Consider the following 13,467-nt stretch of genomic DNA (forward strand, 5'->3'; position numbering starts at 1 on the left):
GAATTTTTTAAATTGTGTGTAATTTTAATTAATTTACATTGAAATATCTACATGCGGCTGAGCGTGGTGGCTCACGCCTGTAATCCCAGCACTTTGGGAGGCCGAGGTGGGTGGATCACCTGAGGTCAGGAGTTCGAGATCAGCCTGGCCAACATGGTGAAACCCTGTCTCTACTAAAAATACAAAAATTATCTGAGTGGGGTGAGCGCCTATAATCCCAGCTACTCAGGAGGCTGAGGCAGAAGAATCACTTGAACCCAAGAGGCAGAAGTTGCAATGAAACAAGATCATGCCACTGCACTCCAGCCTGGTCGACAGAGCAAAACTCCATCAAAAATAAATAAATAAATAAATAAATAAATATCCACATGTGGCTAGGTACTAATATATTGTAAATAGATCCAATACTTTATGTGGGTAAGTCAGTCTGCATAGGACTAGGCTACAGAGATCTTAGAATAGGCCAACCTAGATAATAATGAAATCAGATGATTTAGGTGCTATTCCCAGGTTCTGAGCCATACAAAAGTCCCATCATCTGATAACATGGTATGTGCTGCCTTTACATTGGTGCCATAATGCTTTGAACTACTACTCTAGTCACTTTGGACATTACCGGAGATGTTTTGTTTGTTATGGTAATGAAACTGTGTAGATTAGGTCCACTGTTATTACAGCAGTGATTGTCAGGACTTTTTTGGTCACCTCTCCATTTGGACTAAATGCAGGTGCCATCTACATTGTCTGCTTCATTTTATTGTTCCACCCCTATCCGAGCACTACTTCCAAAACAATCATTCCTTTGATTTGTATGACACTTTCCCATACATAAAATACTTCTCATATTAATTATCTTGCATGAGCTTTGTGACAACCTTGGGAAGTAGGAAGGCTTTGTATTGATGCATAAATTTAATAGAAAACAAAAGTAACATTAGCAATTACCATTTATCGAGAAATTCCATGATACCAAATACTTTATTAGAAACTTCATTCCCTACTTAGTCTCATAAAGTCTCATAAACACATGCTTTACAGTTTAGGACTTTGAAGTTAAGTAACATTATCCAAGGTGAAACAGTAAAATAGTGGCAAAACAGGTTTTTTTAGGTCAATGTATATGTGAAAGTATATGAGTGTGTGTGTGTATATATACACATATATGTGTATATACATATACAAATAAATATATGCATTGTTTATGTGTGAATATATATTTACTTCAGGGCCCACTATAAAGCATGGACTAATTTCTAGAGCTCCTTTAAAATTCCTAGTACCCTTTCCATTTTATCAGAACTAGAAAGCAATTAGCTTTGACTTCTAATAAAATCCGTTACATTTGGTGAGATTCAGATCAAGCCAAGGCAAAGCATCTCCTTCCAGGAGGTAGCAATTAAAGAAAAAGTTTTATGGTGGAAAAGATTAAAATGGAGTATGCGGTGTCTTTTTAATCTGAGATAGTGTTATTCCTGTTAATTCAAGGAAGTGACTCAACTTTCAGGTGTGGAAACCTTGGCTTCTTCACACAAAGTTATAGGCAGCTGGAGCTCAAGAATAGAATCACTAAATTTACAACATTGGCTAGAAATGTTCCAGAGTCTACTGAGAAATGTCTGTCTATTTTGCCCAGGTCTTTCCTTGTTGGAGAGCTGTTAGGCAGAATGGCTGAGAAGAATGAACCAGGACACCAATGAACAAAGGCAAGAATGAAGAATAGAAGCAGATCTCTTCTGACTTCGACATAAGGAGCTAACCAGTGACGTAACACAGTCCTCCATTCCTTTGAAACCCAGAATATATCTACAATATTCAGCGAAACTAAAAGTGGGTAGTGCTGAGGAGCTTTTAATATTTGTGGAAAGAGATAGGAGATTGTTTGGATATGATAGTTAGTGACAATCATGTTGACTGCTGTCTGTCTGTCTGCCTCAGTGTGGCTTTAGGTGATTGGGTTGTCCCTGGTAAAGAATCAGCATCTCCCAGCATTCTGTTCCCAATAGTACAAGATGGAAAGTTCAGTAAGAACTCAGGACTAATCTCATGGAAAAATCCCTCCAGTTTGGACATTTTCAACACCCACGTCTACACAAAAATTTTTCAAAACTTAGGAAAATTAGATCACATTATCTTACTTTATTAAGCATTCATCTGTATATTCTTAGTATTAGCACTATTAGACATTTGGTTATCATGTTCCATCTTCATCATTTAGGCTACGTAGGATTAGAAATTCAACAAAGAAAATTTAAAAACTTTTTTTGTACTTGAGACTAGTATTTTAAAGTTTTACGTAACATATGAAGTTATTTTACCTCATTGTTAAAATTTTTTCATTCTAATTTTTTTTCCAAATTTTTGGCATCTTGGAATCCTAGAGTTCCACAGTTGAAAGTATAGATGACTTTCAAATTAAATAACAGTGATACAGGCAATTTTTAAACTTTTGATAAATTGGCATTTCATGTAATTGAATCTGATCTCAATATCAAATATGTATTCCCTAAGAGAAATGGTGTAATTTTGATGCAGGTGGTTGTTTTATTTTTATAAAGATTTTAAATTATTTATTCTTGGAAACATTTAACATTTCTTCTCAGTTCTGCATAATCCCTGGATCATAGGGTTTTGTGAAAACCCACTCATATTGAAGACAAGCTGCCTTTTAAGTAGTTCAAATGAATGCTAAACTTATTCCACAAGTGGCTATAATATATTCCAAAAAGACGTTGATTGCACTAAGCTATAATTTTTGTCATTTGAGGGGAATGGTTAAGATTGAGTAAGTATACAGCCATTTAACTGCCAAGAAAGATAGTTGCCTACATTGTGAGTCTCTGTCCTCCCAGTTATCTGAGTGAATTAACAACTAAAACAGTACTGGTAACTCATTGTAAAGCAGTTTTCAAAATTCTATACCATGAACCATATTTTGGCTACCAGCCCAGCCCACAGACAGATAGGTAGTAAGGCTTCTATGACTTTCTCCACCCAAGCAGTTGGTTCTACTGACCTGTTGAAAGGCTGGAAGTTATCCCCATTGCCTCTTTCAGTATAATGGCTTTCCCCATCAAATACCATCAAAATATATTACTTAGGTGAGGAACTAACTCAATTAACACCAAGTATACTATCAAATAAGTACAATCATAAACACATGTGTTAAGGTTATATGTTAGACCCCTCCTTGGAGGAGCTTACTATCTAGGGGAAAATAGGACCAGAGGGTAACTAGCAAGGGAGAAGTTAGAGAGTGATGGCAAATCCAGATTTAACAGCACAGTCCTGGAAAGCTAAGAGCTAAGAATTTAAGCCAATAATAGATTCTGGGACATGGAGAGAGAAAAGGAGAAAAGATAGGGCTGAAGCTAAAGGAGATGAACAACAATCAGTAATTCAATTAGTCAATGAAATATTTATTGCATTTAGTGCCCACCAATTTAGCACACTTGGTCTTAGATATCTACAAAATTTGAACAAGTATGAGACTGTATCCACAGAGAATTTGGTTTATGACATAGCCTAAGGCTGGCTTCTTACAGATGAGACTAGGTTGTAATGAGTTTCTCATGATACATCCAATAATAAAACTCTTTGGATGGAATCCAAGGCAGATTTGCCCTTGCTGAATCACATCATTTGTTAGAGAGATGCTCCAGTGTGTTGCAAATGCACTGCTTGGTCACTCAAAACTTCAACAGGTACCAAGAAATTCAGGAGCCACTAAACTTGAACATGACTTTTAGTATTAGCACTTTTCTTAATGTCAAAATTTTGTATATTGTAGAATTGTTTTACTGAAATACAAATTACATTTTATCATCAGTTTTCATGATGCAAACAAGAAACTAATGTTTGAAATTTGCTAATGTATTCATTTTAAATTCTTAAAACATTCTTCACTCCAGTACAGCATTTCATTTATGTGGATACATAAGAAAAATGTATTTTAGTCTTATCCAGAGTAACTGATTTGCTTTTATTTTATTAATGTTATGGAACATTTTATAGATTTTGTTCCCTTCTTTGCTTCCACTATTAGGTAACTCAGAAACAAATTATCTTCCTACCTGATGTTCAGGACTGTATGGCATGCATTTTTGTACATTTACCTTGTACATAACTTTGTTTCTTATCCATAAATTTTTAAAATTTTTGTTGCAATAGTTTTCTGTTATATTTTTTATCCTGATATATTTTTTATCTTGATATATCCTATTTTATCCTGATATATATATGTCCTACAAATATAAATAAACATACACACATAATATACACAAGAGTTGACATTAATATAAGAAAAATATAAATACCAAGATTCATATTCAATATTATGGATTGTAAATTTGGTAGTAACTATCCGTTTGGCTATTGAGTGACTAAACTGTGTATAGGTATGCATATACAAATACGTACACATATACACATATATGCATATTCATAGATTGATAAGTGATAGATTTGTTATCATATCACTTATCTTTCTGAGAACAAGACAAGTAGTTCTTAACATTTTAACATTTTATTGCAAATAATACTATAGCCAGTATCAATTGACAGCTAGTATAATGAAACAATATAAAGATGCTTCTCACTAGTTCAGTCATGTGAAGTTTTGTTAAGTGATTCGTGCACATACCAAACAAAAATGTTAAAGCAACCTTCTTTTTTCACATTTGATAGTGAAGGTGGGATTTTCTTGTCATTATTTCCGTGTAAGACCAAAGCGCTTTTACTCCATTAATTTTACTTTGTTTCTCAACACATTTCATATTAGTTAATGTTATAAAAATGGAATAATAACTTTCATCACCCAGCAAAATTTATTTTAAGGAAGGGAACTTCCAAACACACAAAAAATTATTTATTATGATTTTATCCTTCTTATTATAACCTGCAGACAATATCTGAAATAATAAGACAGTCTTCTAGAAAGATGAGATTTGGTATTTAAAGCTTTTATTGACTTTTTCTTCAGCCTATTGATATGTTTGTTATATAAAGTTAATAGAGAAATATATAAAATCTTTAATCATTATGAAAGTACTTTTTACAAATAATGTGTCAATCAGGACAGACAAAATTATGTCTTGCTAATGAAGAGCCCTCACATATCAATAATTTCAAAAGTAAAGTTAAATTTTGTCCAATGTGGATCAACTGGAGTCACTGTTCATTGTAATTATTAAAGGTTTGAACTGGCTGAGGTTCCATGTGGATCACAAACCACATACAGTTATCAAAAACTTGAAACGTGGCTAGTTGGAACTGAGATGTACTCTAAATGTAAAATAGCAGATATCAATAAGTTATCACCAAAAAACAAATAAAAGTATTCAATTAATAATTATTAATTGATTACATGCTGAAATGATAATATTTGAGAAATATTAGTGAAGTATAACATATTATTAAAATTAATGTTGACTTTTTTTCTTTTTTAAATGTGGATACTAGAAAATTTAAAATCGCCTAACTGGTTTATATTATATGTCATCTCAGCAGTGATTGTTCAGGTACCACTTAAACAAACTCCAAAGCAGGAGGAAGAGAATGTAGCAAATCATGCACTAAAGTTTCTATCAGGAAACAACACTCACCATTTCCAACCACATTGCAATGGTAAAAGAGACTCATAAAATATTGCATAATTTCAAGGGATTGAAAATATAGAGAAATACAGACCCATTCTGTGTCTAAAAGGCCAGTAACTTTGAACATGACTTCAACATACAGTCATCCCCAGATATTCATGGGGAATTGGTTCCAGGACCCCTATTGGATATCAAAATCCTCAGATGTTCAAATCCCTTATATAAAATGGTGACATAGTTGCATATAACCTATGCACATACCCTTTAAATCATCTTTAGATTATACTATCTAGTACAGCATAAAGGCTATGTAAATAGTTGTTATATTATATTGTTTTTGTTTGTATTAGTTACTGTTGCATTGTTATTTTACTCTTTTTTCAATATTTGCAAGCCATGTTGGTTGAATTCATAGTTTTAGAACCCAATATGGAAAGCTGATTGTATACTCTCATGACTACAATATATATCCTTAATCTGTGCATACAATTTTATAAGCATATTGACCACATCTTTTAAATTTTTTTTTTCTTCTTTTAAACCTTTATTTTAGGTTTGGGGGTACTTGTGAAGGTTTGTTACATAAACACATGTCATGGGAGTTTGTTGTACATATTATGACATCGCCTAAGTATTAAGCTCAGTCCTCAATAGTTATTTTCTGTTCCTCTTCCCTCTCTCCCTCCCTCTCCCTCCCAAACTAGACCCCAGTGTCTGTTGTTTTCTTCTGTTCGTAAGTTCTTATCAAAACATATTTTTTTAAATTCCATTTTAATTACTTCAGTGCTTACCACAATATTCCTATGCTTGACTTCCTAGCGTTGATTTATATACTACCAGCAAAATAGACTATTTCTTTGAATAATCTTATGAATAACAGTATATAGATGGTTCTTACAGAAGGATGGGGACACCAAAAAGGATTTTGTTAATATTTCTGAAAAATAAGGTGCAGAGGAAGAGGAGAAGCATGAGAGACAAAAAGAAAAGAAATATAAAGTTCTAGAATCCCTTAAGGAAAGAAGATAGCAACATCCAGGCTTTTGGGGAGAGGTTACTCATCAAAGTATTCTTCAAAAGAGAAAGAATAGACTTCAGAATTCTGATTAGCGAAATGTTCTACCTCATTACATTAGTAACCTGATTTTCTTCTTTGATGATTGTAGAACTTTAAGTTGTGCTTTTAATTCACAAGCTTTGCCAGGCATGTCATACAGTAAATAAATTCCTTATATTTATTTTGCCTTAAATATAGTAAAAGCTCTTTTTTTTTTTTTTTTTTTTTTAATTTATTTATTATTATTATACTTTAAGTTGTAGGGTACATGTGCATAACGTGCAGGTTTGTTACATATGTATACTTGTGCCATGTTGCTGTGCTGCACCCATCAACTCGTCATTTACATCAGGTATAACTCCCAATGCAATCCCTCCCCCCTCCCCCCTCCCCATGATAGGCCCCGGTGTGTGATGTTCCCCTTCCTGAGTCCGAGTGATCTCATTGTTCAGTTCCCACCTATGAGTGAGAACATGCGGTGTTTGGTTTTCTGTTCTTGTGATAGTTTGCTAAGAATGATGGATTCCAGCTGCATCCAAGTCCCTACAAAGGACTCAAACTCATCCTTTTTTATGGCTGCATAGTATTCCATGGTGTATATGTGCCACATTTTCTTAATCCAATCTGTCACTGATGGACATTTGGGTTGATTCCAAGTCTTTGCTATTGTGAATAGTGCTGCAATAAACATACGTGTGCATGTGTCTTTATAGCAGCATAATTTATAATCCTTTGGGTATATACCCAGTAATGGGATGGCTGGGTCATACGGTACATCTAGTTCTAGATCCTTGAGGAATCGCCATACTGTTTTCCATAATGGTTGAACTAGTTTACAATCCCACCAACAGTGTAAAAGTGTTCCTATTTCTCCACATCCTCTCCAGCACCTGTTGTTTCCTGACTTTTTAATGATTGCCATTCTAACTGGTGTGAGATGGTATCTCATTGTGGTTTTGATTTGCATTTCTCTGATGGCCAGTGATGATGAGCATTTTTTCATGTGTCTGTTGGCTGTATGAATGTCTTCTTTTGAGAAATGTCTGTTCATGTCCTTTGCCCACTTTTTGATGGGGTTGTTTGTTTTTTTCTTGTAAATTTGTTTGAGTTCTTTGTAGGTTCTGGATATTAGCCCTTTGTCAGATGAGTAGATTGCAAAAATTTTCTCCCATTCTGTAGGTTGCCTGTTCACTCTGATGGTAGTGTCTTTTGCTGTGCAGAAGCTCTTTAGTTTAATGAGATCCCATTTGTCAATTTTGGCTTTTGCTGCCATTGCTTTTGGTGTTTTAGACATGAAATCTTTGCCCATGCCTATGTCCTGAATGGTACTACCTAGGTTTTCCTCTAGGATTTTTATGGTATTAGGTCTAACATTTAAGTCTCTAATCCATCTTGAATTAATTTTCGTATAAGGAGTAAGGAAAGGATCCAGTTTCAGCTTTCTACTTATGGCTAGCCAATTTTCCCAGCACCATTTATTAAATAGGGAATCCTTTCCCCATTTCTTGTTTCTCTCAGGTTTGTCAAAGATCAAATGGCTGTAGATGTGTGGTATTATTTCTGAGGACTCTGTTCTGTTCCATTGGTCTATATCTCTGTTTTGGTACCAGTACCATGCTGTTTTGGTTACTGTAGCCTTGTAGTATAGTTTGAAGTCAGGTAGCGTGATGCCTCCAGCTTTGTTCTTTTGACTTAGGATTGTCTTGGAGATGCGGGCTCTTTTTTGGTTCCATATGAACTTTAAAGCAGTTTTTTCCAATTCTGTGAAGAAACTCATTGGTAGCTTGATGGGGATGGCATTGAATCTATAAATTACCTTGGCCAGTATGGCCATTTTCACAATATTGATTCTTCCTATCCATGAGCATGGTATGTTCTTCTATTTGTTTGTGTCCTCTTTTATTTCACTGAGCAGTGGTTTGTAGTTCTCCTTGAAGAGGTCCTTTACATCCCTTGTAAGTTGGATTCCTAGGTATTTTATTCTCTTTGAAGCAATTGTGAATGGAAGTTCATTCCTGATTTGGCTCTCTGTTTGTCTGTTACTGGTGTATAAGAATGCTTGTGATTTTTGCACATTAATTTTGTATCCTGAGACTTTGCTGAAGTTGCTTATCAGCTTAAGGAGATTTTGGGCTGAGACAATGGGGTTTTCTAAATATACAATCATGTCATCTGCAAACAGGGACAATTTGACTTCTTCTTTTCCTAACTGAATACCCTTGATTTCTTTCTCTTGCCTGATTGCCCTAGCCAGAACTTCCAACACTATGTTGAATAGGAGTGGTGAGAGAGGGCATCCCTGTCTTGTGCCAGTTTTCAAAGGGAATTTTTCCAGTTTTTGCCCATTCAGTATGATATTGGCTGTGGGTTTGTCATAAATAGCTCTTATTATTTTGAGGTACGTTCCATCAATACCGAATTTATTGAGCGTTTTTAGCATGAAGGGCTGTTGAATTTTGTCAAAAGCCTTTTCTGCATCTATTGAGATAATCATGTGGTTCTTGTCTTTGGTTCTGTTTATATGCTGGATTATGTTTATTGATTTGCGAATGTTGAACCAGCCTTGCATCCCAGGGATGAAGCCCACTTGATCATGGTGGATAAGCTTTTTGATGTGTTGCTGAATCCGGTTTGCCAGTATTTTATTGAGGATTTTTGCATCGATGTTCATCAGGGATATTGGTCTAAAATTCTCTTTTTTTGTTGTGTCTCTGCCGGGCTTTGGTATCAGGATGATGTTGGCCTCATAAAATGAGTTAGGGAGGATTCCCTCTTTTTCTATTGATTGGAATAGTTTCAGAAGGAATGGTACCAACTCCTCTTTGTACCTCTGGTAGAATTCAGCTGTGAATCCATCTGGTCCTGGACTTTTTTTGGTTGGTAGGCTATTAATTATTGCCTCAATTTCAGAGCCTGCTATTGGTCTATTCAGGGATTCAGCTTCTTCCTGGTTTAGTCTTGGAAGAGTGTAAGTGTCCAGGAAATTATCCATTTCTTCTAGATTTTCCAGTTTATTTGCGTAGAGGTGTTTATAGTATTCTCTGATGGTAGTTTGTATTTCTGTGGGGTCGGTGGTGATATCCCCTTGATCATTTTTAATTGCATCGATTTGATTCTTCTCTCTTTTCTTCTTTATTAGTCTGGCTAGTGGTCTGTCAATTTTGTTGATCTTTTCAAAAAACCAACTCCTGGATTCATTGATTTTTTGGAGGGTTTTTTGTGTCTCTATCTCCTTCAGTTCTGCTCTGATCTTAGTTATTTCTTGCCTTCTGCTAGCTTTCGAATGTGTTTGCTCTTGCTTCTCTAGTTCTTTTAATTGCGATGTTAGAGTGTCAATTTTACATCTTTCCTGCTTTCTCTTGTGGGCATTTAGTGCTATAAATTTCCCTCTACACACTGCTTTAAATGTGTCCCAGAGATTCTGGTATGTTGTATCTTTGTTCTCATTGGTTTCAAAGAACATCTTTATTTCTGCCTTCATTTCGTTATGTACCCAGTAGTCATTCAGGAGCAGGTTGTTCAGTTTCCATGTAGTTGAGCGGTTTTGAGTGAGTTTCTTAGTCCTGAGTTCTAGTTTGATTGCACTGTGGTCTGAGAGACAGTTTGTTATAATTTCTCTTCTTTTACATTTGCTGAGGAGTGCTTTACTTCCAATTACGTGGTCAATTTTGGAGTAAGTATGATGTGGTGCTGAGAAGAATGTATATTCTGTTGATTTGGGGTGGAGAGTTCTATAGATGTCTATTAGGTCTGCTTGTTGCAGAGATGAGTTCAATTCCTGGATATCCTTGTTAACTTTCTGTCTCGTTGATCTGTCTAATGTTGACAGTGGAGTGTTGAAGTCTCCCATTATTATTGTATGGGAGTCTAAGTCTCTTTGTAAGTCTCTAAGGACTTGCTTTATGAATCTGGGTGCTCCTGTATTGGGTGCATATATATTCAGGATAGTTAGCTCTTCCTGTTGAATTGATCCCTTTACCATTATGTAATGGCCTTCTTTGTCTCTTTTGATCTTTGATGGTTTAAAGTCTGTTTTATCAGAGACTAGTATTGCAACCCCTGCTTTTTTTTGTTCTCCATTTGCTTGGTAAATCTTCCTCCATCCCTTTATTTTGAGCCTATGTATGTCTCTGCGTGTGAGATGGGTCTCCTGAATACAGCAGACTGATGGGTCTTGACTCTTTATCCAGTTTGCCAGTCTGTGTCTTTTAATTGGAGCATTTAGTCCATTTACATTTAAGGTTAATATTGTTATGTGTGAACTTGATCCTGCCATTATGATATTAACTGGTTATTTTGCTCATTAGTTGATGCAGTTTCTTCCTAGCCTCAATGGTCTTTACATTTTGGCATGTTTTTGCAATGGCTGGTACCGGTTGTTCCTTTCCATGTTTAGTGCTTCCTTCATGATCTCTTGTAAGGCAGGCCTAGTGGTGACAAAATCTCTAAGCATTTGCTTATCTGTAAAGGATTTTATTTCTCCTTCACTTATGAAACTTAGTTTGGCTGGATATGAAATTCTGGGTTTAAAATTCTTTTCTTTAAGAATGTTGAATATTGGCCCCCACTCTCTTCTGGCTTGTAGAGTTTCTGCGGAGAGATCTGCTGTTAGTCTGATGGGCTTCCCTTTGTGGGTAACCCGACCTTTCTCTCTGGCTGCCCTTAAGATTTTTTCCTTCATTTCAACTTTGGTGAATCTGGCAATTATGTGTCTTGGAGTTGCTCTTCTCGAGGAGTATCTTTGTGGCGTTCTCTGTATTTCCTGGATTTGAATGTTGGCCTGCCCTACTAGGTTGGGGAAGTTCTCCTGGATGATATCCTGAAGAGTGTTTTCCAACTTGGTTCCATTTTCCCCCTCACTTTCAGGCACCCCAATCAGACGTAGATTTGGTCTTTTTACATAATCCCATACTTCTTGCAGGCTTTGTTCGTTTCTTTTTCTTCTTTTTTCTTTTGGTTTCTCTTCTCGCTTCATTTCATTCATTTGATCCTCAATCGCTGATACTCTTTCTTCCAGTTGATCGAGTCGGTTACTGAAGCTTGTGCATTTGTCACGTATTTCTCGTGTCATGGTTTTCATCTCTTTCATTTCGTTTAGGACCTTCTCTGCATTGATTACTCTAGCCATCAATTCTTCCACTTTTTTTTCAAGATTTTTAGTTTCTTTGCGCTGGGTACGTAATTCCTCCTTTAGCTCTGAGAAATTTGATGGACTGAAGCCTTCTTCTCTCATCTCGTCAAAGTCATTCTCCGTCCAGCTTTGATCCGTTGCTGGCGACGAGCTGCGCTCCTTTGCCGGGGGAGATGCGCTCTTATTTTTTGAATTTCCAGCTTTTCTGCCCTGCTTTTTCCCCATCTTTGTGGTTTTATCTGCCTCTGGTCTTTGATGATGGTGATGTACTGATGGGGTTTTGGTGTAGGTGTCCTTCCTGTTTGATAGTTTTCCTTCTAACAGTCAGGACCCTCAGCTGTAGGTCTGTTGGAGATTGCTTGAGGTCCACTCCAGACCCTGTTTGCCTGGGTATCAGCAGCAGAGGCTGCAGAAGATAGAATATTTCTGAACAGCGAGTGTACCTGTCTGATTCTTGCTTTGGAAGCTTCCTCTCAGGGGTATACTCCTCCCTGTGAGGTGTGGGGTGTCAGACTGCCCCTAGTGGGGGATGTCTCCCAGTTAGGCTACTCAGGGGTCAGGGACCCGCTTGAGCAGGGAGTCTGTCCCTTCTCAGATCTCAGCCTCCGTGTTGGGAGATCCACTGCTCTCTTCAAAGCTGTCAGACAGTCGTTTGCGTCTGTGCAGAGGTGTCTGTGTGTCTTAGTTTACTGTGCCCTGTCCCCAGAGGTGGAGTCTACAGAGACAGGCAGGTTTCCTTGAGCTGCTGTGAGCTCCACCCAGTTCGAGCTTCCCAGCAGCTTTGTTTACCTACTTAAGCCTCAGCAATGGCGGGCGCCCCTCCCCCAGCCTCGCTGCTGCCTTGCCGGTAGATCACAGACTGCTGCGCTAGCAACGAGGGAGGCTCCGTGGGTGTGGGACCCTCCCGGCCAGGTGTGGGATATGATCTCCTGGTGTGCCTGTTTCCTAAAGCGCAGTATTGGGGTGGGAGTTACCCGATTTTCCAGGTGTTGTGTGTCTCAGTTCCCCTGGCTAGGAAAAGGGACTCCCTTCCCCCTTGCGCTTCCCAGGTGAGGCAATGCCTCGCCCTGCTTCAGCTCTCGCTGGTCGGGCTGCAGCAGCTGACCAGCACCGATCGTCAGGCACTCCCCAGTGAGATGAACCCAGTACCTCAGTTGAAAATGCAGAAATCACCGGTCTTCTGTGTCGCTCGCGCTGGGAGTTGGAGACTGGAGCTGCTCCTATTCGGCCATCTTGCTCAGTAAAAGCTCTTAAGCTCTTCTCTCAGTTCCAGAATTTGTCTTCTGATTTGTCTGCATTTCTTTTCTTATTGCTTTCCTCCATAGAAACACCTAAAATTCTAAGATTCTCTTGGTTCTTTATATTTATGTAAATGTTATATTCATGCCTCTTTTTTTCTCACACAAAAACCAAAAGCATATGTTATTTTCATGCCTTTTTTTCTCTGTATTAAGATAGAAGTTTGTTGTAATTCATCTGCAATTCTGAATTTAGTCTTCTGCAGCTCCAATTCTACTTTCTATTGCTTGCAATTTTGATTTTGATTATACAGTTGCTCTCATGGGTTTCTTGCAATACCTTCAAAATATTTTTTTATCTAATTGCTTTTTTATTTTCAATTACTTTTTGTGTTTCTGTATAGAGCAGCACTGTCCACTAGGGCTTTATGCAATAACAGAAATGCT

The sequence above is a fragment of the Macaca mulatta genome, chromosome 3 (assembly GCF_049350105.2).
Source record: "Macaca mulatta isolate MMU2019108-1 chromosome 3, T2T-MMU8v2.0, whole genome shotgun sequence".
Classification (NCBI taxonomy): domain Eukaryota; kingdom Metazoa; phylum Chordata; class Mammalia; order Primates; family Cercopithecidae; genus Macaca; species Macaca mulatta.